The sequence below is a fragment of the Columba livia genome, chromosome 1 (assembly GCF_036013475.1).
Source record: "Columba livia isolate bColLiv1 breed racing homer chromosome 1, bColLiv1.pat.W.v2, whole genome shotgun sequence".
Classification (NCBI taxonomy): domain Eukaryota; kingdom Metazoa; phylum Chordata; class Aves; order Columbiformes; family Columbidae; genus Columba; species Columba livia.
In genome coordinates, this window is record NC_088602.1 from 9,076,795 (window position 1) to 9,104,642 (window position 27,848).

Below are 27,848 nucleotides of genomic sequence, written 5' to 3' on the forward strand. Positions count from 1 at the left end.
GCAGATTCTGCAAATGTAGCAAAAAGAGACCAAAAACACAGACTGGGTGAGTTCCTGGTCAAAACTGCTGGGTGCTGTTTGATGTGGTTAAAAGTGTTTTTTCTGCGCTTGTATTTTTAACTTCTTTCTGGAAAAAAAAAAAACAAACAAACACGTGACATTCCAAACAGGGAAGGAGGGTCAGGAAACGCAACAGCATCTTCTATTTGCCCACGGAACCGTGCGTTGGTGTTTGTTCCCGCCGGCCTCCCGGTGCTGGACTTTGTACACACCGCTTGGCCCGGACACTGTCACTGACAGACAGGAAAATGAAACTAAAGTTCCTGTCTGGATGACCAAAGCTGGCCCTGAAAGCCTTTTTCTCGGTGTAAATATTAGCCAGTTATTCGAAAGCACGCTGTCTGTGAAGAATATTATGTACCAGGAATCGAGCCACCATGTAAACCCAGTTTATTTGGCAAAAACAATACATATCACGCTGCTCCTAGGGGAAAAATGAAGGTGGGGAAACCTAATTCCTCCTCAAATTACTATAAGTTAGAATGCTCCTTCACGCTAATTACAGGAGCAAAAACCAATAACGCGAGCAAAACTGCCTTGATGAGGATGCCGTGTGGTCCGAGGCCACCCTCAAAACCAGATTTGCTGTTTACTTATTATTTGGTGCCCTCCAGAACACACGCGGCGCCCCGAGAGCGAGCACGCCCTACGTGCCTGAGCACATCCAGTGTTTTCCTGTGTTACTGGCTCGTCTTCACTGGTCTCTGCGTGAAGCCAGAAGTTCCTCAGCAAGGTCTACAGGCTGCTAGGGAGAAGTTGCCCGTGAGGCTCTCGGATGATGAGCTGTGGGAACGCTCTGTTTTCTAAGCAGTTCTCAAAACAGCTCGTTAAGGGTGGCACAGAAATGCCCATTGAGTCCGTCCTTGGGCTCTCTAATGAAAAGTTGTTTATTATTGCGGGAATTATGTCGTACCAGCAATATGTGCAGACTGTGGATTTATCTCTGTCTGCAAAGGCACCCCTTCATATTGTGTGTTCTTGAAACCATGTCCTATCGAAAAGCATAGCTTTGCTGAAATAATTCATTAGAAATACTTCTGGTACAGCTACATCCCACCTCTTCTTATCCCAGTTTACAGAGCTGTCAGTTAAAGCTTTGTTTCTGGTTCTTTGTTTGTTTGTTTTACAGATGCAGTTGCCCTGTTTCCCTGAAAATAAGCCCTATCCCGAAAATAAGCCCTATCCCGAAAATAAGCCCTAGCATGATTTTTTGGGATTTTTGAAGATGCTTGAAATATAAGCCCTACTCAAAAAATAAGCCCTAGTTACAGTTCATTTAAAAAGCCAATTTAAATAGTGCTCAGGCAGCTATAGATGTAAAAAAGTAAGCATCTTTTGGAGCAAAAGTTGTGTAAGACTGTGTCTTATCTTCAGGGAAAGGGGTTTTGCTGGCATAAAACCCACTGAAAGGCCTCTAGACTAGAACTCCATGTAGCACACTTGGCTTGAGAATCACCAGCAACTGATAATTAAACAAGTTTTGCTGGATAGTTGTAAAATTATAGCACTACGTGAGAAAATATGCTGAAGTAAGAAGTCTTTCGAGAATTTATTACATTCTAAAATATCTGTAGTTGCGCTTGAAAATACTCATAGTTGTGTTAATGCTTGAGGTGAATTTCCTTGGGAAGTTTAATAAAATTTCTTTAAAGTGTTTTATAGCTAGGCAAGGATAGGGGAAAAAAGGATTTCTAGGCACCCACAAATGTGCTTGCTGCTTTTCATTCCGGAAAAGTAAAAAATAAAATAATAAAATAAAATAAAATAAAATAAAATAAAATAAAATAAAATAAAATAAAATAAAATAATAAAAATAAAATAAAATAAAATAAAATAAAATAAAAATAATATAAAATAAAATAAATTAAAATAAAATAATATAATATAAAATAAATTAAAATAAAATAAAATAAAATAAAAATAATATAAAATGAAATAAAATAAAATAAAAATAACATAAAATAAAATAGCATAAAATAGCATAAAATAAAATAAAATAAAATAAAATAAAATAAAATAAAATAAAATAACATAATAAAATAAAATAAAATAAAAATAACATAAAAGAAAATAACATAAAATAAAATAAAATAAAATAAAATAAAATAAAATAAAATAAAATAAAATAAAATAAAATAAAATAAAATGCATGCTTTCTTGACATGTTTAGAAAAGAAGAACAGTGATGCTAAGGAAACAAACACAGCGTAGATTTTTAAATATTGGTTAATGGGATGTAAATGCCCCCTCCGCTACGAGCTGAAGCCCTTTGTTCTCCAGCCGAGACTGACTGAAGGAAGCAGACGGTGTTCCTCTGGTTCCCAAAGGGTGCAAATCTCCCCGCTCTCCTCCTGCCTCCCGAGCAGCTCCGCTGGCATCGGCCCCGCGCTCCTCAGCCGCCGGTGTGTGGAACAGCCTCCACTGGAAAGTTTGCCAACGCGGCTATTGAAGAGCCGGTGAAGTCTCCTAGAGACGGGATCCACTTTAAATTGCTTTAATAACTATGTATTGCGCACATCAGAACTGCAAAGGATGTTCTGCTGTTGAAACATCTGCAGGTTTTTGCCAGCAAAGCTGTATTGATTAATAAATGTTGTTATGGTCCTGGTGTTGCTAAATGAGTGAAACTTGTAAATATAAACCAGGCCTCTGTCATCTGCCAGTGAGATTGCTCCTGGTCCGGGTTAAGGAGGTCTCCTGCAGTTTCCCTCACTTTTATTCACATTTAGAGTCACACCTTGGTGACCTCTGACTGAATAACCATAAGCTTGTTATAACTGGATTATCTCCTGTTTAGAGCTAAGCACCTGGGTTACTCCAAATGCAGAGAGCCTGGTTTTGTTTGTAAGGTCAAAATGTAGGAAACACTGGAATTACAGGCTTGGGAAAAGCACAAAAAATTGCAGTTTACTCCTCCGGTGCCTGGTGGTGAACAGAGCTGGAGATGCACAATGAAGGAACCATCTACCAACATTCCTGTACTTACGAAATGCTGCGTATTGTAGCTTTTCTAATATGGTTTGGGTTTCACAGGTTCAGAAATTCTTAAGACAAACTGAATATATTTAGGAAAAAATAATTCGATACGTTATTAGGAAAAATCCAAATACTAACATACTGAAAAATAGGTTTAGTACGTCTGAACAAATGTACTAACCTATATTGCCCTTCAAAGCTTTGCAAGATAGTCCTGACAGCTTGTGATTTCCGTAACATTTTTATAGTGACGGGTTCATCTTTACAAGAAGGCAGACGGACTACAAACAGCAACAAGCCAGGATCAAAGGCTAAGGGTAGAGAGGGAAGAAACTATATTCCTGCCTTTGTCAATCTACGCTAAATACTGTGGCATAAAAAACAGATCTGTGACATATTTTGGACAACATTATCAAACACGATATGTGGATATAACACAAAAAGCATGTGACGGGAGGCTCTCGGGAGCCACGTCTTTATTCACGCTGACTCGAACCAGCTGGACTCCCAGGAAGGGCCTGACCGCAGGGGCTCGTGTTCCTGGTGCGAAGGACTTGCTGAGTTCCCACAAGAGCTTGTGTGAGCTTTCAAAACCCCATGTTGTCACAGCCAGGCTGTTACCGGCACCGGAGTTGACGTGCTCCTAACTCAGCTTCTGAAAGGACATCTTGGTGGATCTTGGGAGACTGAAGGACTCAAAGCCCAGATCTATTTTACTGTGGCACTTGTGTGTCATCTTCAGCTTCCCAGGCAGAGACTTATTACTGTTCTGTGTTATCTCTGGGCAACATTTTGCTGGGCAAGGTTCTGGGTTGCTACAGAAACTGTCTCTGTGGATCCATTCAGTCAAGCATGGCTCTAGTGACAAGACTGATGCTTTCAGCAGGAACATAAATAATTCACACATGGGCTGGCCTGCTCTCTGTGCCTTCCCGACGGGCAGGCTGGTGGCTCAAAGGAAAGCAGCTGTGATTAGCTGGAACCCATACCCAGAGAGCTAAAGGCATGTTTGTTAAAGTATATTATATTTTCATAACGTTTTGCTTCAGAGCCTAATTTTTTTTAGAGATGGGCAGCACCAGCAAGCCCTTCTGTAAACCGCTTTTTCAGGAAGATAACGGGAGAGACTCTCTGTTTAACTAAACCCACTCCTATCACATCGCATCACGCTCCAGGAGTTGTCCCTCGCTGCAGCGCAGCCGCCAAGGAGGCAGCTGCCTCTCTGGCTGATAAAGCACGCATCATGTAACACCGTGGAACTAACCTCAAAGAGATGCCCCAGCATCCTCGCCCGTGGGCACAGACATCGCTGGTAACCATAGCGGAGAAAGACTCACGAGATCTGGGCTCTGTTGGCTCATGGTGCTGGAACTGCTTGTTAAAACTTGATGTTAAGCTGTGTAACTATTAAAATACCTCTTCTATACACAAATTCATGAGGATTCCCTCTGTACAAGTTGTAAACTGCTCTCACTCAGACTTTTCCCATCTATGCAAACTATCAGCCCAGCATTGAATCCATCCCCCTCTCAGCCAGGCTTCTGCTGTTTGGATCTGGGAGTTCAACTCTTCCTTTGGCAACAACAACATCCCCTTTTCCAACTATTTTCAATGAATATGGGATGATGATCAATAAGTGTGGGACATCCAAGAATATGGGATACATGGGACAGTCTGCAGCAGCATTTGGGCAAGTCTAGTTCTCATCCGCCTTTAGCAAGTCAATCGCTCAAGAGCTTTGTGAATAAATTCCATGCAGTTAAATAGTATTTAGATTGTATTTGTTTTTAACGTGATTGCAGCTACCTTGGCCGCTGCTCGAGTCATGGACTGATGTTGTTATTACGTTGCAGTGTGGGCTGATAAGAAGCACACTGTACGGTACGTAATTCATGTAAAAGTAAAGAAGTCCTTTAGTGCTTACAGTTATTTATCTTTTGTAGCAGTCAGCTGCATGACGGGTGATGGAAGGCATGTTGTGACCTGCTTTACTTCCCAGATCCCTTTGGGAAACCAACTTTTAGGAAAAACAGCGCCTGCTCAGCTTGTATCCGTGTGCCTGATCATTCATGCCCATGTACAACATTGCGCTGGTCCCCGTTGAGTTTTAATCCTCAAAACATCAGTCTGGTTGTCAAGTTTGTTTTGATTTTGAATCCCATCTCCACTATAACTGCGGCCTTCACAGTTTTGCACTATCAGCAAATTTCATCATGTATTTTCTATTCCATAATCCGCATTGTTAGTGACAACATCGAACGCACCAGGACAGCCCCCTGCAGCCACCTTTCTGCAGTGAAAATTTGTGAAACCAGGTTTGTACTGATCCTGCAGGAGTTTCACCTGGTTTGTTTATGAGAATGCACCACGAGACAAGAATTTCACTCAAGTCCACGTATCCCAACATCTACTGATTTTATTTCTTAGTTCTTTTAGCCTATCATGAAAATAAATTCGATTGCAACTTCTACCTGATATAATTTCTACCTGACTAATCTATGGTAGCTGCGACTCCTCTCCTTGTTATTTTCCAAATGCTTGCAAATGATTTTTTATCTGCTCCAAACTGAAGGAAATCAAGATGGCTGGTCTTTCATTTGTGTGTTAGTTCCAAAGAGCAAACCCATCTGATCCCGCTCCTTACTGCTGGCATTGAAGTCACACGCCTTACATTAACCCACCAGAAATGCTGCAAGTGATTTCCATAATGAATGTACAGCCTGCACAACTGCATGCGCACACTGAGCGAGAATCATCTGATCCTTGCACCGATACTGTAAAAAACTATTAAAGGCAACATGAACAGCAAGCTCTGAAGAGGAAGAGCTGTTCCCTTACGTCTTTGTGGAAGCAGATGGACCACTGCAGGGGCACCGCTCTGTTCCGCCCGTGAATCACTGGTAAATATTTCCTGAGCGCAGTTACACAACCGGTTTTGCACCCACCCCATAGAAGTTTCAGCTGCTTTGCTTATGGGACTGTTATATGAGACAAAAGTGCTACTGAAGGGGACACCTTCAGTGCTTTTTTCTCCCTAAGTGGCTTCTTACCCATAGAATGATTTCTATTGGGTTGATACATTTTTTCAATTTATGTTGCCAGTTGCTAATTTCTTTGTTACCCACTGTGGAAAAGAAAAATGAAATTCTGGCAAAGATTCGCAAAGACTTCTAAATATATATATATATGTCTATATATATATTTGTGTTTGGTTTAATTAAAAGCAAAGCTTCGGATTTTCTTAAACAAAAGCACGCTGTCCATCAGAAAACGGATGGTTTGACTGTGAGATGCAAAGTACTTTCCCCCAATCAGTAGATAAGGCGGGTGGTTTTCCTTTCTAGCTCTTCACTTAGATTAAAAGAAAACTCCAAGAATTGAATTTGATACTGCTCCTCACAGCATTTTTCTGGGAAAAATGTTTTGATTTTTGGTTAAAAATCTGTTCTCGCTTGCCTGGAAGTGTCAGTTTTTGGGGTTCAGCTTACACTACTAGACCAACCATAGCTTCTTATTGTGGTGAAAAAACTTTCTGCGTGTACTGTACTGCAAAGGGTTTCCAGCGTTTCTCTCGAATAGAGCAGACCTGGTCTCAGGATGGTGTTTTACCTACTGCACAGAGCCGCGTTCCACCAACATTAATGCTTACGGGACCTTGCACAGGGGCTTTTCCTGGATGGTTTGCACTGCTCTGCACATCTGTACCAACACATCTCTCCTCTCTCTTATTTTCAGCCTGGAAAAGAAAACTCGTGCGTGGGTCAGAAAACAATCATCTTTTGCAGTGACCTTAGCTTGTGTGGTCATTAAATAAAATAGTTGCTAGCCCAACTGCACAAACGCTTCCAAGAAACCCATCTCTTCTTATCCCACCCTGGACAGCCCTCCAGTATAAAAGAATATATAAAAAAATAAAGACCCACCATGGATCGGACTCTGTGGTCACTTACACTGGAGTAACTGCATAGAGGGTGGGGGGATCCAGCATTATCAGCACATCATCTCGTGTTATCCACAGGAGGCTCTTCCCCAATTCCTCAAACAGGATTTTCCTGTTACCGTGTGTGGGCTGGAAGGTTTAACTGCAGTCTGACTCTTCCTACTGCTATGATTGTAATTGTCTCCCACGAGTCTTTATGGATATTGAGGAAGGAGGTGTAAACCTGCTCAGCAGACGAGTATCAGCGCTCTGCAAAGCTGGGGGGGAGCTGCCACCATCACCAAACAGCCAAACCAAACCACCTCCCGCAACCCTTTACATTAAGGAACAGTTTTTGACTTAAGCCTGTTTTGACTCTTGTAAGAAGATTAAAATAATTAAAAAGAAGCCAAGTGACCTAGTTAGTCCATTTAATATTATGACACATAAACTCATCTTACACAGGGCCAGAAGGATATGAGTATACACCTTTTGTGCTGCTCTTGAGGACTCCCAAGTTGGAATGCCCTGCCTGCATCCATCGCCGGAGGATCCCCAAAGCTTCATAGCTGCATACACACGTCACCCTTCAGAGTTCTAGGGAAACAGAAGTCCTATTTTGGTTGTAGCAGAGTAATTATTTCAGTATATGAAGAGGAAAGCTACCCCGGCTGTGCTGCAAAAGTTTTGAGGAGGTGGAATGTGCCTGAGGGTGCGTGGGATGGAGATGAAGCCATGGCCTCCCCACAGGCCCTGCCTGAGGGCTCCTGCACAAGGACCGGGTGGACCGGCCCTTCCTTCGTCTGTGGTTTGAGTAGGCCCCGCTCACCACATCCCTGCAATGGTGCCACACTGGCGGAGGGGACAGAGAACGTGGCCTTGAGAGATCTGTGCCTGACACTCTGCAAGGCCACAAGACAGAACAGTAAAAGCACAAGGACTTCTACCCGAACTGGTGCTGCCTAAAGCCCTTGCCTTCCCAGCTGAGCCCCACTAACGCCGAACCGAACTGAAATCTTTTTAAGGACGCCAAAGACACCACAGTAAAACAATCCACTGGCTGACCCAAGCAGGGATGCTTAAAGAAATACAATATTCTTCTTCAAGCCATCGTAAAAGTCCTGGGCTAATTCCCAAGCGCTTTGCCTGAATTGCTAGCAGGGAAAAAACTCCAATTACAGTTTATCTGCATGCGATAGGAACATACAGCTGACCAATATCCCTGTCTGTTTGCAGCACTTTGTCCAAAAAATACTTACAGTAAACATTGTCGGTCACAAACAATCTGTAAGGAATTAATGAATTGTTCTCTTGATGTTGGGAGCAGCTGGTGTCTTGGGACATACGGTGAGAATCAGGGCTTGGAGATGTGCCAAGTGAGACGAATTATGACAGGTTACTAGCTTGGTCAGGAGCAGTTCTTGCTTTGAGTTTGGTTTATATGAGACAACACCTTGTTTGGGCAGCTTGGCATAATTTTAAATGTATTTAGACAGAGGGTGAAAGTTGTGTATTTTTGTCTAATTAACGACTTCAGTGCTGTGAAAGGAGCCAGCATCTAGGCCCATAATAAAACCAACCCTCGATAATCCATATATGGATATATGCCCTATATTTTATAGGATTTAGGCTATAATTTCAGTTAAGACAATAAATGAGCAGAGCCAAATTATACAGTCACCAAGTTAATGCAGCAAATAAGCAGAGTATATACATTCCGATGAGCTGGTGAGCTGCAGCAGAACTCAGCAGTAAGCAGGCACATTAGTAGTTTGCTCATAAAATCTTTTTAGAATCTATCTGCTTTCTCTTCCCATTAGCAGAAATTCTGGCTTCTCCTTTTCCCCTTTCCCCCCCTCGCTGCTTCCATCACAGAAATAAGGATGTACACAGGTTCCTATTTGTACCACCCACACCAGGTGAAACACCGCAAAAATTACATACTAGGGTGTAAATAAGTAGAGGGGCAGCAAATCTGTTTCGTTCTTCTGTTACAAAGGGCCCCATGTTGCAAACACACCAGCATTTGAAAGGGCAACTGATTAATGCAGTTAGTTCCGCTAAGGTGCTTTATGAGTCCTTCTCCTTTCCCTCGCCCTTCCATTGCTCTTCACCTCTGTACTCAGCACGTGTAATGGGAACGATCAGGAAAGCAACTCGATGCCTCCAGGCCGAAGTTTAGCAATGGTTTCAATTCTAATCGCTACGTTCTGCAGTTTACTCTTGCCTTCTAAGTGTGCAAATCAATGCACTAACACAGGGCACAAGAACAGCACTTTCAGCAATTAATTAACGAATTCACATTATAATCCTGCAAGACACCTGAAGGCAGGTGAATTAATGTTGGCGGTAACAAACAGATATGATGACACTAGCTCTCTAGTACGGGCAGCAGATCTTTGAGGTGGACCTGCCTCCAGGTCTCCCTTGCAACAAACATCCCAAAACACAAAGCTCTTGACTTCAGTAATTAGATTTCATTAAAACATAAAGGAACGTTTGTTTTTTTTTAAAAGAGAGAACACTTCAAGTGAGGCAGAACAGGTGGTTTCTAAATTAACTCCTTATAGGGAAGGTCCTGTCTTTCAAAAGCTTCTTTCTGTTCCATCCTGCTCTTAAAATATTTCACCCAACTCATCATGCTTAACTGTACCAAAGCAAAGCATCTTGTTCCCTTCTAGGGGTCCAACCACGGCTCAGCATCCCAGACAGTACAGAGGCAGCCTTCTCCCCTGGAGCCAAACCACCACCCTGTGCGCTTTATTACATACGGTGCTCCAGGGAACACAATATACAGTAAAATTGAACAGAAAAGGCACTACCCCAGCAGGCCGGAGGGAGGCCGGGTGGCTGGGGCTGTTCTGTGCTGCAGCAGGCGGTCAGATACTCCAACAGGTGAAAATATTTGGCCATTTGTGTCTTGTGTTGACTTAATGCAGGTGGCTAAAGGCACGCTAGCAGACCCATATCGCATATTTATAATTTATAAACATCTACATTCTCAGTATTACAAGATCATTATCTATCACAGTCATTTTATCAGGGATGTTACAGCCTGTGCAACGTAAGGGATGTAGGTGGTCACTTAAGAGGCTGGGGATTCCACACCAGAGCTTTCGTAAACCTTCAGAGTTTGTGACCCAGCTTGTGGTCTGGTGAAGTAAACAAATCTCATGTCCCATGTATGGGTTGCATAGGAAGGGTGAATGCACAAACAGGAATCTCACAAAGCACATTACTTACCTAATACACTAATTGTTTCACCCAACTGATTAAAAACAAAGCAATGCTCGATATTTTATATGATTTAGGCTGCAGTTTCAGTTAAACCAATAAATTAGCAGATTCAAATTATCCAGTCACCAAGTTAACATGGCAGATAACCAGATTAAATAGTGGAAGAAGCAGTATTTTTTTGCCTTATCTTAGAATTTAATGAAAGTCTAGTTTTAACCAGAAAAACACAGCTACTATTTAGCTAATATTCTGTTGACATAGTAAGACGTCACTGGAGGACGCTGTCATTACTGGGCACAGGTGGCTGTTGAATATTAAGTGTATATTTTGGTCTTAAGCCAGCTAAATGACCCAAGTAGACAAGAACTGTACCTGTGCTCAGCTCAACAAAGCACAGTTACACAAATGTCTGTGCCACATCTTCTTTAAATCTCCCTGTTAATATGTTAGCAGTTTTACATTGTTCTTCGCCATCCCTATGCAGTAACACAGAATATTTTGAAGATTTAACGTGTAGATAGTTGAATCATCTCCAAGAGCAGTTTTCAAATAGCACTGGCTTTTCACTGAGGAGAACATACCAGTGACAAAGTGATTTCCATTTTTAGCAGCTGTAAAAGATACAGTTCACCCTCCTCCTCCTCTCCGATTGTGGCTTAATGACACAATAAATCCAACATTAGGGTCCTTAGTGTCAGACCAGACATATAAAAACCCACTATCCAAGCTGCAGATCCAGCTTTCACTAATATGTCAGCTAAAATGTCTTTAAAAGTTTTGTTAGTCTAATTTCATTCTGACACACTTAATGTGATCACAGCTACTGCTCTCTCTGTGCCATTGCCACTTTATATCATATATCAGCTACCAGATGTTACAAAATTCATATGAACTCCATACCATGGGTACTTAACTCAATGCAAATGCGGTTGTGCGATTATGTACCCACATCTAACCAGAACCAAACCTGGACACTTGGGATCAACAGATGCACAGACCCAGTAATGAAAATAACAGAACCAGCCTCACACGTGCACTGCACACACACTAAAAATAAGACATGTTTTCACTGAGAAAAAGTTAAAAAGTTCAAGCAGCTGTTTCATTTCTTAGGATCTCTCCCCTTAAAGTCACTGTGGGATTTTACCAAATTAGGTGTTCTTCCATAAGGGTGAAAGGCAGAGCGTGCAAGGGTCTTGGCTGAGAAAACTTAGCCCTGGCTCCTGGCTGAAATTGCAAATGCCAGACCTACATCAGTATAAAAGTTTGTTTTCTAAAAATAATTAAAATTTCTTCAGCACAGTATCTCCATACATCCTTTCTTGTCTTGTCAACCACTGCCATGTTCTCAGCATTTTTAAAGCACTCCACATTTCTACTGTGAAGGAATAGAAATAAGAAGAGCTCACAGCTTGTCTTATTAGCTTTTGACTAAAGAATACAAGGCTATTTGGCATTTTATAAGAGGACATTTCACTCATAGCTAAACAAAGATTTCTTGTTCCAGTTATCAAGGGGCCTTTAAAGAGCCTCCCATGTTCTTCTCCGTGTACGAGTGAATATTCAAGCTTGGAAAGACATGGTGTGCTATCAGTTCTGGCTGTAGAGTTTCAAGGAGGAGTGAGCAGAAGTATCATCACAGCTTTATGTCAGTTCTCAGACCCCTGGCTACTTGCGTTCAGTCAGATTTCTGAAAGACATAATTCTCTGTGTGCTGTTTTAGCATCTTCACTGCTTTAAGACTGACCTTTGTGTATTAAAAAAAAGAAGGCGGCATTTTTCATATGGTCAAGTTTTGCACTGTTGACTTGTCTTGGAAGGCAGACATGGCTGCTCCAAGCCACCCATGACCTGCAAAAGGGCAGTGAGTGATTTTTTTCACGTGCTCTTGTACCAATATGTGCTTCCTGCCTTTGTCTTAAAAGCTGCGTGTTGGTTCAGTTGGGGTGGCTAGTAGATCGAGAGAGGTTCTCCTTCCCCTCTACTCTGCCCTGGTGAGACCACATCTGGAATATTGTGTCCAGTTCTGGGCCCCTCAGTTCCAGAAGGACAGGGAACTGTTGGAGAGGGTCCAGCGTAGGGCAACGAAGATGATTAAGGGAGTGGAGCATCTCCTGTGTGAGGAAAGGCTGAGGGAGCTGGGGCTCTTTAGTTTGGAGAAGAGGAGACTGAGGGGTGACCTCATTAACGTTTATAAATATATAAAGGGTGAGTGCCACGAGGATGGAGCCAGGCTCTTCTCGGTGGCCAACAATGATAGGACAAGGGGCAATGGGATCAAGCTGGAACACAAGAGGTTCCACTTAAATTTGAGAAGAAACTTCTTCTCAGTGAGGGTGACAGACACTGGAACAGGCTGCCCAGGGGGGTTGTGGAGTCTCCTTCTCTGCAGACATTCAAACCCGCCTGGACATGTTCCTGTGCGACCTCACTTAGGTGTTCCTGCTCCAGCAGGGGGATTGGACTGGATGATCTTTTGAGGTCCCTTCCAATCCCAAACATACTGTGATACTGTGAAAACAGACCCACTCATAACTGCAAAAGTCGTCTACTCATTGCAGTCCCCACTGGGATTAACGCTTCAGTTCAACTGAATAGAACGGTGTTTAAATAGCACGTGCATACACGTTCTTACTACAGTAAATCTTGTTCCTCCGGCTTCTCACAGGATGAAACATCTCGGCATCGCTGCAAGGCAGAGACAAGACATCTGCAGGAAAAAAAAGAGCTTGTTTTGCTGACAAGCAGCTGCCTTTTGAAACAGCAGCAGCTCTGAGCGCGCGTGCTCTTCAAACATGTCGCAATTTCCCTGTTGCTAAAGTCCGCCCTGTCAATTCCTTCCTTGATTTTGGCAGAAAGTTCATCCAAATCAAGCAAGTGGTGACAAATCTCTGCTCTAAGAAAGTAAGATCCCACTGGGGAAGCTGGGCATGGCCATTAAAATGTTCCACAAGAAAAAACCGTCACATCGCACCTGCATTTTCCTTGTCAACGATTTTGCAAAATTCTGTGTCTTCACAAAGCAGCTGTAAATTGCCATAATCCAAAGGCGCTGCATTTCAAATACAGAAAACTGTTGGCTCTTTTACCCCACTGATGTAATTTTGCTTATTCCATCTTATTTCCTCTTTTTTTTTCTGTGGTATAGTAACTAAAAAATACTTGGTTCTAGCAAGGCCTGGTGGCTATATAATTGGTATATGAGTTTACACTCCATCAGCTGGGTCCAGTTATGAGTAAGACCAACAACTTATGACGCTGTCCAAGAGATGAGCAGGAACGTCTCACTGGCAGAAAGGAATTAACAGAGCTCTATGGTCTGCAGCTATTTGTCAGTACATCCATCCGACTCCGTAGAATCATACAATCATTTAGGTTGGAAGAGACCCTCACGATCGTGTCCAATCATAACCTAACTCTAGCACTAAACCACGTCCCTAAGAACCACATCTAAATGCCTTTTAAACCCCATCCAGGGATGGTGACTCCACCGACTCCACCACTGCCCTGGGCAGCCTGTTCCAATGCCTGACAACCCTTTCTGGGAAGAAATTTTTCCTATTATCCAATCTGAACCTCCCCTGGTGCAACTTGAGGCCATTTCCTCTTGTCCTATCAGTCGTTACGTGGGAGAAGAGGCCAACCCCCTCCATGCTACAACCTCCTTTCAGGCAGTTGCAGACAGTGATAAGGTCTCCCCTCAGCTCCTGTTCTCCAGGCTGAACAGCCCCAGGTCCCTCAGCCGCTCCTTCTCAGACTTGTGCTCCAGGCCCTTTACCAGTTTCATTGCCCTCCTATGTAGCCACTGAATATGCAGCTCTTCAGTCACCGTGTTTTCAAAGTTAAACTAAACTAAGCCACCATGAATAAGACCATCCAACCTCCCTTCCCTAAGCCTCTGCTAAGTTCTGTAGAGAAAAGATAAAATACCCAACTGCGCAAACCTGATGAAAGAATTTAGGTTCTGTTTTCAGACACAGACTCCATTTCAGCCCTTGAAGGGTCAGGTGTCGTACTGCTGAGATTTCCGTGGCATTAGGGGCTCGCTTCAAAAGGCAGTGAAGTACAACCTGGCAGAACACTGCAATATCTACTTCCCAGCTGAATCCAGAACTTCTTGGGCCCCTGGACTCATTACACTATGGGAAGAGATTTAGGTGACTTGGCATGCAGTGAATGCAAGTAATTAATCCCCCAAATCATTAATTAATTAACTTAACCCAAACTAAATCCAGCTTGTTTTTTACCAATACACTGTCATTCAAATTAACAGCGATGTAGCTCAAACCTTTTCCCTAGGAAAAGGCAGTAATTCATCTAAAACTGATAAAACTGAGACTAGTTCAAGTAAAAACTGTCGTCCAGCATCATCAATTCAGACCCTAGGTAGCAAACAACAAAGAGTCTGTACAGGGAAGATGTAGACATGACTCAGTATTTCACTGAATCATTGCAAACAGGAAGAGGTTATTTCATATATCATGTGTCATTTCCATCCCTTGAAAGCCCAAATGGTTACTAACAGGTCATTACAGCAAAGAATCACACACAAGACTTTCCGTATCATTAAAGTGAAGCAGAGCACGAGTGCTGGGCACACTCAAATCCTGCAGATAGCTCCGTACAGTCTGGTGTGGACTGGGAACTGTTCCACAAGCACCACAGCACCTGCTGGTGTCATGAATACATCCCCGTGTCTGCAACAACTTGGTCTCATCCTCCTGACCCTGTTCCTCTAATCCCTTAATCATTCTCGTGTCATTTCTCTGCATTCAAATACCTCAAATGCATCAAACACCACCCTGTGGAAACTGGTTCAAAAGGTTTGACGCCTGCAGAAGAGGAGGATGCGAATCTTATTCATGTGTTTGGTGTTGCCTGCTGTTTGCGGAAGGGAAAGCCAGAGGTTACCTGTTGTTTGTAGCCATTACGGAAGGTGCTTCTTCAATCTTTCTTTGGCTTGAGTTGGTCACTACGTTGGCTGTTTCTGCAGAGAGGAATGTTACCTGCTCTAATACATAGATACTAAGGTCTCATATGTGCTGTATTTCTGAAGTAGTTAAAAATGGAGACTGCTGGTACTCAGCTTTTTTGAAAATTGAGGAACTTTACATACAAATTCAGTTTTGAAAACATGGGTTCTGAGCGGTAAACTGAAATCAAAGACAGGGATTAGTGAATTTTTGTTCAAATCTTTAAAAACTGCTTAAGTATGCATAGGAAAATTCTCAACATGCAATGCAGAATATAAATCATTGTATAGTAGAACATGATAATTTATCACCACCTACTATTTTTTATTATATACAGCTTCCTCACAGATCTCCACTCAACAACAGCCTGAACTACTTATACTTGTGCAACTGCTCCCATGTGGAATCCCACTGATTTCAGACAAGTTAATGACTATCTACTAATTAGGTAAGTTACTGCCACATTTTATGCCACTGGATGTGAAATCAGATCCGTAAAATCTATTAAGTGTCTACAGACATTTAAAGATAGTAGTAGGTAGTTTATTGCCTAGTATTAGCAAGACCAGCCTGTAGACACAGCGGGTGACATGTAGCTCAGCTGGGTGTGTACGCTGGAAGTCTAACTTTAAGCCAGTCTAACCTCTGCTCCCTCTGCACCCAACAGAAAGGAACAGAAATCTCACAGGACAAATTTGTGTAACACAACACAAGAACTGAGCCAGTTTCTGCGTAAGAATTACATAATTAACTGTCTAATCATTAACTGTTGCACATAGTGGGACCCCACATGAGAATAATTATACATGTGCAAATGTTTGGGGTCAGGCTCCTGCTAGCTTGTGTTCTGCAAACTTCTTTCTTATATTAAGGGAAGAGCTATTGAAATCAAAATCAACCTTGGGATGTGCGTGGTCCTCTGCACAGAGCATAAGGAAAGTCTCAGCACAAACTGGGCACCTGTTAGGTGTCTGATATTTGGTGAAAGGAAGTCTATTCACTACTAATATCTTAAATTTCAATCCCTAATAAATGCTAGAACACTGACAAGTTATTCAGAGAGTTATCTCTTTCAAATACTCTGGTCCCGGACTAAAGTAATTCCCAATGAACAGGATTGTTCAAGACTGTCTTCCTAAATTGGTTATTGTCATCTAGAAGAATAATGTCAAAGCAAAACAAACACTGAGGGAAAGCTCAAACGAAAAATCTTTGTTAAATACTTAATTTCTTATAATTACTGCCCAAAGATAACTGGAGGATTAGGAAATAAAGGAAGCACAAGGGCCATCATTCTCAATACTGTCTGTGAAGTGTTTAAAGTGATGCATGGAGGGTCTTACAGCCACCCTCTGCTGACAGACACCCACAAGCAGAGTGGACCAGAACTCTCTGCATTCACAGCTACCAGAGACCAACACCTCACACACGCACCTTGCAGCTCCCTATAGTATTTGGATACATTGAAGGCTCCAGCCCAAGGTGTGAGAAGAGTGGTGGGGTCATGGAAGGGACCACAAACCCCTCTGCCCTTCCCTGGCTCCCCTGGCAGCTGCATCCAGACCAGGTTTAAACATCACACCTCTCAGGGGTCAGTGATGGAGACAGGGATTTACAACTGCTAACTCCATCCGTGTTCTCTTTGCTGCTCTGTAGGCAAAACAGATGGGCTAGTAAACCACAAACCCTACATGACCACTGACCGGATCAGCATGTGATACACTCACTTCAAATGAAACACAAATCTGATGTTCCTGTTTTGAAAATGAGGGCTCCCTTTGTGATTTTTACTGTTTTCTAAAGAAATAACACAAAGACACTTTATGTCTTGGACTCAGAAATGTGAATTTACCCAGTGATGCCACAAAGCGGCCACGAAAATGGATTAGCTAAAACTGTTTCAAACACTGAAAAGTTGCATTTTATCTACAGATGGCTTTGAGTATCTTAAAGTTGGAGTGGCAGTTGGCTACATTCATCAGTGCATTAAAATGGGGGGGAACCCTACAGAGTTACTGCTAGGTATCTGATTCTCCTCTTTAAAATGTTTCCAACTAGTTTGCTGAGGGATAACAGTTTTTAGACAGAATGCTGTAGGCGTAACATTCTAAGACAGGCTGGGTTTGCTCAGCCTGCTGACCAGTTTTTGCACTGTTGTTTTAGTGGTGACTGGTTGGTTCCCAGCAATACTGTGATTCTGCATCTTCACTGGGGATCTGCCAAAATGACTCATCTGAAAGGTGTTCGAGGCAATTGGGTGCAAAGATCTATTTGTCCTCAGGTGCCATCAGTTTAGGTAATCGAAGGAGCTACTTAAAAATTTTAAGAGGCAGAGGTTAAAAAAATATGAAACTGCACACAGAAAACATTCCTCCCCTTCCTCCCCCAAAAAAGATTTAATGGGAACCATAATATTATCCTCCCCCCAGGTAAGAGATGCCAAAGCAGATTAACAGCAGCAAGATATTCACACAAACATCCTCCAGTGCAAAACATGGTGATGAGGTGTAAACACTTTGCCCACTGAATGTACCAGAAGATCCAGGTCCTCCAAAGTCTGAGCTCCGTAACTCCTGTGGTTTATCACCCAATGTTAACATTTGTTATTCAGATATTCCCGACTTATGCAATGAGGCTACACGCAGCTGTAATATAAAACATGACAGAAAAGCCTACTAAGAAATGTTATTTATATGCCTCTGCATAAATGCAATCATATTTGTGCAAAATGGAGAAATGTAATTGATTGTAAATTATGTGGAATATATAGGGATTCTCTGGGGCTTATTTAGCTGAAATACCTAACAAAAAGCAGAAATGTATAAAATGTCTTCCTCCTACCAACACCTGCTCTGAAGGACTCCTGGAAAAAGCGCAGAGCCACCTCCACATTGTGAGATCAGGGCTTTCTTACTGAGCAAAGGATTTCAAAACCCCACTGCAAGATCACTATGGCAGGACCATGGAAGAGTATTTGATCATGGTACCACTAAGGACAAGATCAAGTCACACGTGCTTCGTCAAATTTAGCAGAGGTCACACAAAACTCTACAAAGGTATTTCTTGAACCTTGTCCACGATAATGTCCCTTTTGCTACAAACTGCAAAAGGACCTGCAGCTTTTTCCACAGTCAGCCGAAACACACCCAGGCCTCCTTTAATCTACAAACTGCTTGTGCTAAAAGGCCATATTAAAGCAGCCATTTTCAAACAAGAACAGGAATGAGTTTTCACAGGGCAGGGGGAAGAAGCCACAGGGACAGAAAGTGGCAAAGGTGGAAGACAGCACCACTTAAAACTGGTGTCCCCTCACCTCCATCATAGGGTACTGGGTCCCACCACCCAGTGCAGGGGGTGCATGAAGGGCAGTGCCTGGTCAGAGCTCCGCAGCAGCTCGGGAGCTGTTTGGGACATCCCAACAGACAGGATGTGAAGGACGACTCCTTCCTCCAAGCTTTCTTTTTTTCTTCTTTATAGTGACAGGATGCAATAACTGGAATTCTGCAGCCACTGGCATCAGCCGCCCCACACAGCTGAGCAAGTGAGGAATTACCCCGGGGCTTCTCACACACACCAAGGTATAACCTACAGATCAAACACTGAGTGTGATGTGCTACGTATGAGTGACAAGGAAATACTGTAGAAAAGGAAAAAAAACCCCAAAGTTTGGCAGATCTGTGTGTTGGCACAAAGCCTCTGTTAACACCTGTGTATCAGCTAGAAACAAGATAGTGACCAGAGCCAAATGCCATTTGCATTTGGACACGAGCAAAGTAAGGCCTTGCATTCCCTGCTGTGTCACTGAGCAGTAAACTGAGGGAAGACTCGTGGAGCCACCCTGCTGCACCCCACAGAGGTGAACGTTGCCAGGTCGAGCACATAACACACTGCCACAGGAGAGAAAATTCACATTTCCTTCAGAAAAAATATAAGTGACAGCTCCGCTGTACCCAAGAGGTAGAGCCACCCATTCCAGAAAGCACAACTGAGGCATATTCCAAACCCTCGATCTTGGCTGCCATGATTTGTAGCTAAATTTGTATAAGAGAGACTGAGTACAGCAAAAGACTGGGATATCTGAGATACCATCAAACCCACGTGAAGGAGGCTGCTGCGCCGCTCAGAATGAATGGCAGCAATGTTATCCACCCCGGAGAGCCAAACGCTGACGTGCTGACAGAAACCTGTGAGACCCCACACGTACCTGCTGCCACGGCCAAGCACGTCACGCGCCTCCGTACTCAGGACAAGGTTAATCTGCAGCCAAAGAACCTTCTCAAGGGTGACAGTTTAAAAGACACGACATGATTAGAGATTTTAACAGAACAAGATGACTCACACAAACTGCGTTTGTTGGGGACCAGGCTTCCAGGCTCACACTGTCCTCAAGGGGAAACAGGTACTCCATCCCAGGAGTCCGCTGGCAACACAGAGCTCCTCTATTTCTCCATGATTCCCCATGCTTATTAATTTATATTTTAGAACCTGTTAATTTATAAATTACTGATATTTATCAATATTGGCAATGTATGTATTTAAATTATATTTATATACATATATGCACCTATTTCCAGGTATGTATTTCTAAATATATTTGCACTATTTAAATATTTATACATTATTAATTTACAAATTAAATATATTTAATATATATTAATATAAAAAATTAATATATTTAAGAGTAAGCAAATTCATTTGTTTCCACTGGAGCACCTACTAAGATATGCTCTTCCCTCACTCATTTCCACAAGGTAGCACTGGGACAGCGGCTGCTCCAGTTACAGTTGAACCTGGAGACGAGAGGAGCTTTCAGTGGGCAGGAATTTTAGGAGGTTAAATGGACTTCACTGACACAGGTTGGTAAAGCACGACTATCCTTCATCCCCAGTGGCTGTGTGTTCACGTGAGGATTGCATTTGCCGCTACCTCTGATTTGTTTTTCCAGGAAGGTTAACAACAATCATCTAACTCTTAAGGGACACAATTACTATTTTAGTTGACATTCGCTAAAGCAGAGCAAGTACGGGGAGGCTGCAAAATAGCTGCCACCACATTGTCCTCATCAGAGGACAACACTCACCATTCTCAAAACAGAGGCAGCAAATCATATTTACACTCTAAGGGAATTTACAGCGGCAAAGCTGGCTTCACTCCTATCAGGAGCACTGCAAAAATGCAGATGTGGAAAGCGGAGCTTAGGGTTTTTATCTATATGTGAAACGTTTTAGTGCCTAATTCTCTTTCTGCAGATGTACTCTGCTATTATACACAACAGGGTATATGGCTAAGTCTGCAGAGATGACACACAACTCTCTGATAAGAATCCAGTTCCATTGCAAGGTAACAAATTTGTACTCTCTGGAAGTTATAAAAATGTAGGTGTAGACTGCCCCACATAATTCTCTAGCTCTCTTCTCCCACTAGGATTTGTCCAGACTACATCTGGCAATCACCAGTGCTGCCTATAGACATCAGGGCTGCTCAAGCTGCTGCTGCCTGGTCAGGAGGCTGCACACATCAAAACATTTAGCTGGGTTATGAGACCTAGAACAGAAAAACACAGTTAACAAAAGCATCCATGTGCGCAGGGGACATGCTGCTGCTCCTCCCCCACAAAATAAAGTGCATTCTTAGACACACGGTTCAGTGGGTCAAGAGGCTACAGCAACAAGCTGAAGGACTCCTGACTTCTGCTGCGCACCAGGTCAGCTATTTTTAGTGCTGTGCTGCAAATGCCCTAAACCAGTTCACTAACCTGACCCTGGTTTTAGAAAGCCACACAACTACAAACCTCATCTACTTCCACCCTGAACCACAGAAAAGCATACAGAAGGGTGTAATGCACTTATTAAGACATTGATAACTCACTGTGCTGCTCTCCAGAGAACTGTGTTGGCAAGGGAAGACGAAGGGGAAAAGGTAACAAACTCCTTAAACCAGCAATGCCACCAAAGCCTCCACAACCCCATTTTTGGGGATCTCAAAGCAGCAAGCTGAGGTAACATGCCTCCTGGGAAAGCATGCCCAGAAAGACCCTCTACGGGATACAAACCAGCCCTGATACAGATGAATGCAGAAGCTGAGAGACAAGAGCTCTGCTTTCAACACGGCAGCTTAGTCAGCATCACACATCCATGCTGAAAAACCTCAACGGGACCAATCATGAAACACGTGAACTCCTCACCAGAAGAACCCCAGGTTTTGTGTATGCAGAAGAGCAAAGTTCTGAACAGATTCTGGGTCACACAATTCAGTGAGTAAAGTGGTTGTTCCTACTGTGTCCATTTTAAAGCCTAACGTTATCTTGCCTGTGATGTTGTGCAACAGGAAACCTAGGGCTGCCAGAGCAGCCACTGAATTCCTGAAGACGCAGGCTTATGTAAACCTGACCTACGTGGACTTGGGCCAGCAGATGACAGTTAGCTGCTCACCAGCACTGAACTGTATCCTTAGGACACTGCATGTAAATAACTTGACAGAATGGAGCAAGTGAAACCATGCGAGTGGAAACTTGGCCAGCAACCTGAGATACTTCCTGTTGTTTCACTGTTTTACAGGAAGAAGTATTTGCAGAGAAAAAGAAACTAAAACCCAACCAAATACAGCACATCAAACCGCAATACACACCAAAAAAACCCCACCCATAAAAAGCCTAATAAGGTGGTAGAAAAGAGCCAACCAACGAGAACATACAGAATGGCTAAAAGCTGGGTAAACAGCAGAGACCAAAGAAAGGGAAAGGAGCAAACCCAGGGAATTCTGGCACAGGAGGTGCTATTGCTTGACACCCTCCTTGGTGCTGTGTGCTTTTTCACAGTGCAGCGCTAACTTACCCAAAAGGAAATGGTGTGTGTGAAGCAATGCTCTGATGGCAATACTGTCACTTAAGTACTCACACTGCCAAAACTTCTATTTTAGGCTGAATGACATCGGAAGCAACACGCAATTCTGTGTCACTGCATCCAAATAGCCAGAGAATCCGGGAACAATGGTGTGCATCATCAGGGACTCCAGCATAACCATCCAGTTGCAGGACTTTCTTACAGAATAATTGTGCATAGTTTGACACAAAATTCCAGTGAATTTTTTTCCTGGGGCTATGGACTTCACAGACCCCTGATGTCCAACACTTTTCCCTACAAACCTCAACACAAAAATGGAGACAAGGAGCAGTGTCAGCAGACTGCTCAAACTGCCTTTATCACAGCATTCATCATCTCCCAAAATGTGTTCATTCCACAAAGATGTTTCTAGTGGGCTTATAATTTCCGGAGAATTTATGTCACCCTTCAAAAAGGATTCCCTGCTGCCTCTCCTCCCGTCTCTTTTTTTAACAGAGGAGTAAGTTAATAATGTGAGGATTTATCAGCTCACATACAACTTCTTTGGTACAGCCAGGCACATCTGTGGAACAGCACCAGTTACCAACTCAGGTTGACAACAAAAAAAATAGACCTTTCCAGGATTAGCAGCAACCAAGTGAGGTGCACACCCAGTGTAAGCCCATCGCAATGCCCCTACCTACCTTACTTAACGAAGGGTTTAATCAGGTTTTGTGCTGAAGAGGGCAGTGCACACACACAACAGCACAGCCCACATTTCCTCGTTCCACATGGAAGCGCTTGTTGTGGCTATCAAAGTTAGAACTTGGGCAACCAAAGGATTTCCACTCAACCCTGGAGCCCATCCCTGTCATATTTGTGTGCCAGAGTCTCCAGCAACAAGTGGGTGCCCAACACTGCTGTTCAGTGCAGCCCTGCGGCCAGCCAGCCAGCTCTGCAAGAGCTCAGTGGACCAAACAAAGCTCCTATTTCAAATTCAGGAAATACTCTTATTTGATGAAAATTGTTTAGGTGGTCATGAACTCCAAAGTTGCCTACATGCTTTCAAGAGAGGTGGTCTGCCTGCAACTGCATGGTTTTCAATGGCCATTTTAAACCATCCCACCTTATCAGATACGTTGACTCATAGCCAAGAACCAGCTGCAGAACGCTGTTAGCATGTGTTCCCCACTGCTGCAGTGTGCCTTTCCAAAAAGAGCTCCCCACACCTGGCGTCTCTTGCACTCAAACCACCTGCAGTTTTTCCAAGGCCCACCAGAGTGCCCTGACCAGCACTATTCCAGTCTCCTTCTCCAGCATCTACAATAAAAGCAATTTCCCATTTCAGTGTCAGATGAACTCTCATTGTAACTCGCTTGAAGTTGTGGAAGAAACTTGAGTTTTTCTCTTCTCAAATGAGTTCTTTCAGATACCAGCTCTTACAAACTCAGGGATTTGCAGCAGCCTGCACACCCTCTCCTGCTGTGTAACTGCTACTGAACTGCTGCCGTGCTCCGGTCGAAGAACACGTCCCTGCTACCTGAAGAGATTCTTGACTGCTCTTAAGAGCACGCTTCTTGGTCTGAAAGATTGAAAAAAGGTAACACTTCATAATCAGTCACTAGAATTATTCTCAGGGAAGCTTTACAGTAAACTTTTTGGGCTATACGGGAACACAAAGTTCTTCCAGAAATGGGTTTAACAGCTGCCTCCCCAGAATTTCACTAAGAACACTTAAAAAGGCACAGAAGCCTTCCACTCTTACCTGTTTTTTGTGAGCTTTCCCTGCTCAAGAACAAAGCAGACAATGTGTTTTTCTGTATTGTTATCATTAAGATACTTGGAAACGATAACACACTATGGAAATACTTACCTATTTTACCAGCTGAATTCACTCACTTTTCACCTTGCAGCTCTGGACACTCTTTGGGAAATACCTCCACGTGAGAATTACAAACAGAAAACCTTCATAGCAGTTTCTTCAGCCTCCAGAATCTGAGCAGTACCTTCGATGTTAAAAGAGTTTACACCCTTTCCCCACAGGCTTTGAAGTAAGCAGTTGGTCAGTGACACTTCAACTCTCACCCTTCTTCCAAGAGGACTGTGGACAACTAAGGGATGTTAACTGCTAGGATAATTAAGAAATGGGATTTTAAAACAAAACTTACCTGCCAAGAGTAGCATAGATCACATCAATCACCCTTAGAAACCATATTCTACTCTCTGAACGCACATTAAAATATTTTCATCTGATGAATTTGCATACCAGGAATTACATAAAGCCTGACAATGAACTGAGACAACCCCAACACCCTGCCAGTTCTCCATGCTGCACTGACACCATGACAGAACGTCAGGCACCTTAGAAGTTATATTTGTACACTCAATGTTGTAAATTTGTGTATTTCTCAAGCGGACCACAGAGCTGTTTTTGATACACTACCCAGTGATGGCTCTGTGTATAGCATCGAAATCCCTGAAGTTTTCGGTAGAAGCAAGAACTTGTCAGAATGACAACTGAAATACGAAGCCAGGTTTCTACATACAAACTTAGATTAAGCAGTTTGTTCTTTGAGCAAAGGCACCACACATTCCTACTTAACCTCATCCTCCACGTCCCTCTTGCAGGGTGTTCCAAGTGCTTCTGATCTTCAGCACACTGGGTGGCTGCTTACCTGAGTCCAATGTCACCAAAAATCCCTTTAGTAACAAAGACAAACACAGCTTCTGTGGTGTAGGATGTCAGCATAGTAGTCTGACTACAGACAAACATCAGCTCCACAGACTCAGGACCATAGAGACACTGGAATGTGTCTTTTCATTAAGTGCTAAACCAGAATGTAACCATATATTTAAGAAATACCAAAGCTAGGCTTTCAATTCTATTGTCTATTGTCTTTCCATATGAAATGCTGAGACAACACTTGTTTCTGCAATAGGACTGTAAGCTTCTTGTGGATCTTGCAATTAAGACCTGTTGGGTCAGAACAGACTTGGACACGAGCTCTTTCAAGTGCGCAGAGTATCCAAGTTTGAGACATACAAACTTCAAAATGAACAGCTCTGACAAGCTGTCATCAGTAAGTATAATCCAGACACTGACAAGTGTCAGACACTCCCAAACTGATTAAAGCGAACTGTACAGACAGAAAACTATTTTACTGTGTCCTGCATCATTTGGGTAGTTTCTGAAGTCAGTTTCTTTTTTCAACATTTTCATCTGCTATAGCAGCTCTCAGCTGAGGCATCAGTGGCATCTATATCTTCAGGTAAAGAAACACAGTATGAACAATAAAATTGTGAAGCAGGATGCATCCTTGTCTCCTCCCCAGAGCAGCATCACTGACACAAGGGGGAAGGGGAAGAAGAAAGGGAATTGATGCAGGTGAAACCAGTTGTTTCTAAACCAGTTTAAATAACAAAAAATACTGTAATTAAGGTCAGTAGACTTACCTCGGATGAAGATTTTACATACATGTTTTCTACCAGTTACAGAAAAAGTGAGCCCCCTGGGCAATTATCCCACTGAAATACTTAACATCATTACACAGATATAAGCACAGGCCTGTAGTCTACAGTGGGCAACCACTGTGACAGAAATCATCATGCCACTGTCCCTCTCGCCCAAGGAATCTAAAGGTATCTGCATGAAAAATAAGAAGTAGAAAAGAAATACAAGGGACTGTACTTGTAATTCAGAGTTCTTCAGATGTACACAACTATTACTGAAAGCTGTAGCAGCAACAGAGCATCATGTTCCCTCCGCTCCTTTTCTTCAGTGATGAATATGGCAAAACTGGACAAGCTGGGGGTGGGGAGAAGCACCTCCTGTCCCAGGACACCGGGCTTTTCACAGGAAGGCAAGTAACTGGTTCAGATTCTTTAGCTGGAAGGAGCTGGATTTAAAGAAACAGAATAACACCACACATTGCTGTAATATCAACAAATATTGAAAGGCTGCAGGATTCACATCAAGTAACTGCATCACAGAACATCTCATAACATCCTTTCTCTGTCATTTAAACATATACTTAGGTAAACACACTACTACACCCCTGCACTTACTGTGAGGCAATATCCTGAGCAAATGCATTGTACTTACCTCCAGGAGGAGCCAAACTATGAAATAAACACTCACAACCCCGTTTTTCCTGAGCTATACCACTACTAGACTTTAGCCAAGACTTCCAGTGAGCCTGTGAAGCTCTTCAAAACTGTTTTCAATGGAGTTATCTTCTTGAAGCAATAAAGCACTTTATTTCACAGGAATCAGCTGTAACTAGAAAAAGTGTTATTTCACAAACCATACAATAATTTGAGTGTCCTCCCTCCCACTTTTGAGCAAAGATCTTCCACACGTTATTTCAGGAAACTACAGTCCTCTTAAACATAAAAGAGGTTTAATTAATCTCCCCTTTAGTGAACAGATAATTTCCCATTCCCTGGAGCAGACACTAGCACAAGCAGCGATAGCATTTGGTACAGAAAAGTCTACAATCCACAGCTCAGAATCTAGCCTACCTCCTACAAGCCAGCCAGAGGGTGTGATTAACCTCAGACAGCACCTGGTCTGCTGGCTAAACTATGAAAACACCAGACAGCAAGCACAGGTGAGAAAACAGAGGTAAGCTAGTTTGGATGCTCTCATACCAGGCTGAGGTCTGACACCATCTCATCCGTTCTCTCAGCTTTTCCAAGATTGATTTATGTCTCTATGGACACACTGAGAGCAGCTGCGTTTAGGAGGGAGCAAAGCTCCTCCCACTGGCTGCACTAAACCACGTAATGTCAACCAAACATTATTAGTGCAGTTATCAGACAGAAGCAACAACCCTTAAAAGAGCCGCAAACCAGCAAGCCCAGGCTGTCACCCAGTGTGTGACAAGGTCACAGCCCAGCAGAGGACCCCCCACACTGAGGTCAGGCCCAGAGCCCAGCTCTGCTCTCCACACAGAATCACAGAATGTCAGGGATTGGAAGGGACCTGGAAAGATGATCCAGTCCAATCCCCCTGCTGGAGCAGGAACACCCAGATGAGGTTACACAGGAAGGTGTCCATGGGTTTGAATGTCTGCAGAGAAGGAGACTCCACAACCCCCCTGGGCAGCCTGTTCCAGGCTCTGCCACCCCCACTGAGAAGTTTCTTCTCATATTTAAGTCGAACCTCCTGTGTTCCAGTTTGCACCCATTTCTCCCTGTCCTATCATTGGTTGTCACCGAGAAGAGCCTGGCTGCATCCTCGTCACACTCACCCGTGACATGTTTACAAACACCCCGGCCTGTCCTTTGCCCCAGGGCCGGGCCGCTGCCCGCGGCACTCTCAGCCCCGCACCGGGCCCTCTCCCCAGCACCACAAGCCCCGGGCCACCGGGGCCCACGCGCTCCCATCTCCCCTCCCCGAGAACCAGCCCCGACCTGCCGCCCCCACCCGCGGCCCCACTCACCCTGTTCCCCCGCACCCGTCCCAACGACCCCGCTCCCGCGTCCCGCCCGCCGCTCGGCCCCACTCCCAGCCTCGAATTCCCTTTCCCACCTCGGCTCCACCACAGACGGGCGCCCCCCTACCAAGAGCCGGGGGGCACCGAGGGACAACCCACCGCTACGCCATGTCCTTCGGGGCCCTTCAGGGCCCTCCACAACCCGCCACAGCCGCTCCTCAGCATCCCGCAGCTCTCTCATCCCCTCGCACAAGCTCTTTCTGATCTCCTGAACCAACACCTCCCTCCCACCTCCCCTCTTTTTCCGACATCTTAACCCGGCTCCCCAGCCGCTCCTCCCGAGCTTAAAGCGTCCCACGCCATCAACATGGCGGACACCGACACCTCGTTCCCCACCCCCTCCACCTCCCCGCTCCGCGCAGCG

General features: G+C 43.6%; 1 long non-coding RNA gene across 3 annotated transcripts; it reads right to left on the reverse strand.

Moving 5' to 3' along the window:
- Window positions 1-7,369: 7,369 nt before the first annotated feature.
- Window positions 7,370-27,511, reverse strand: LOC102088753 (uncharacterized). 3 transcript variants are annotated; one of them, XR_010466946.1, is made up of 3 exons: window positions 19,883-27,443; window positions 19,370-19,437; window positions 7,370-18,750 (listed from the first exon to the last, which is right to left on the reverse strand). It is a non-coding gene; the product is annotated as an uncharacterized LOC102088753 (long non-coding RNA). The 3 variants fall into 3 exon arrangements; XR_010466941.1 differs by having other exon boundaries at window positions 7,370-19,437; window positions 19,883-27,511; XR_010466915.1 differs by having other exon boundaries at window positions 7,370-19,650; window positions 19,883-27,511.
- Between the last annotated feature and the right edge of the window lie 337 nt (window positions 27,512-27,848).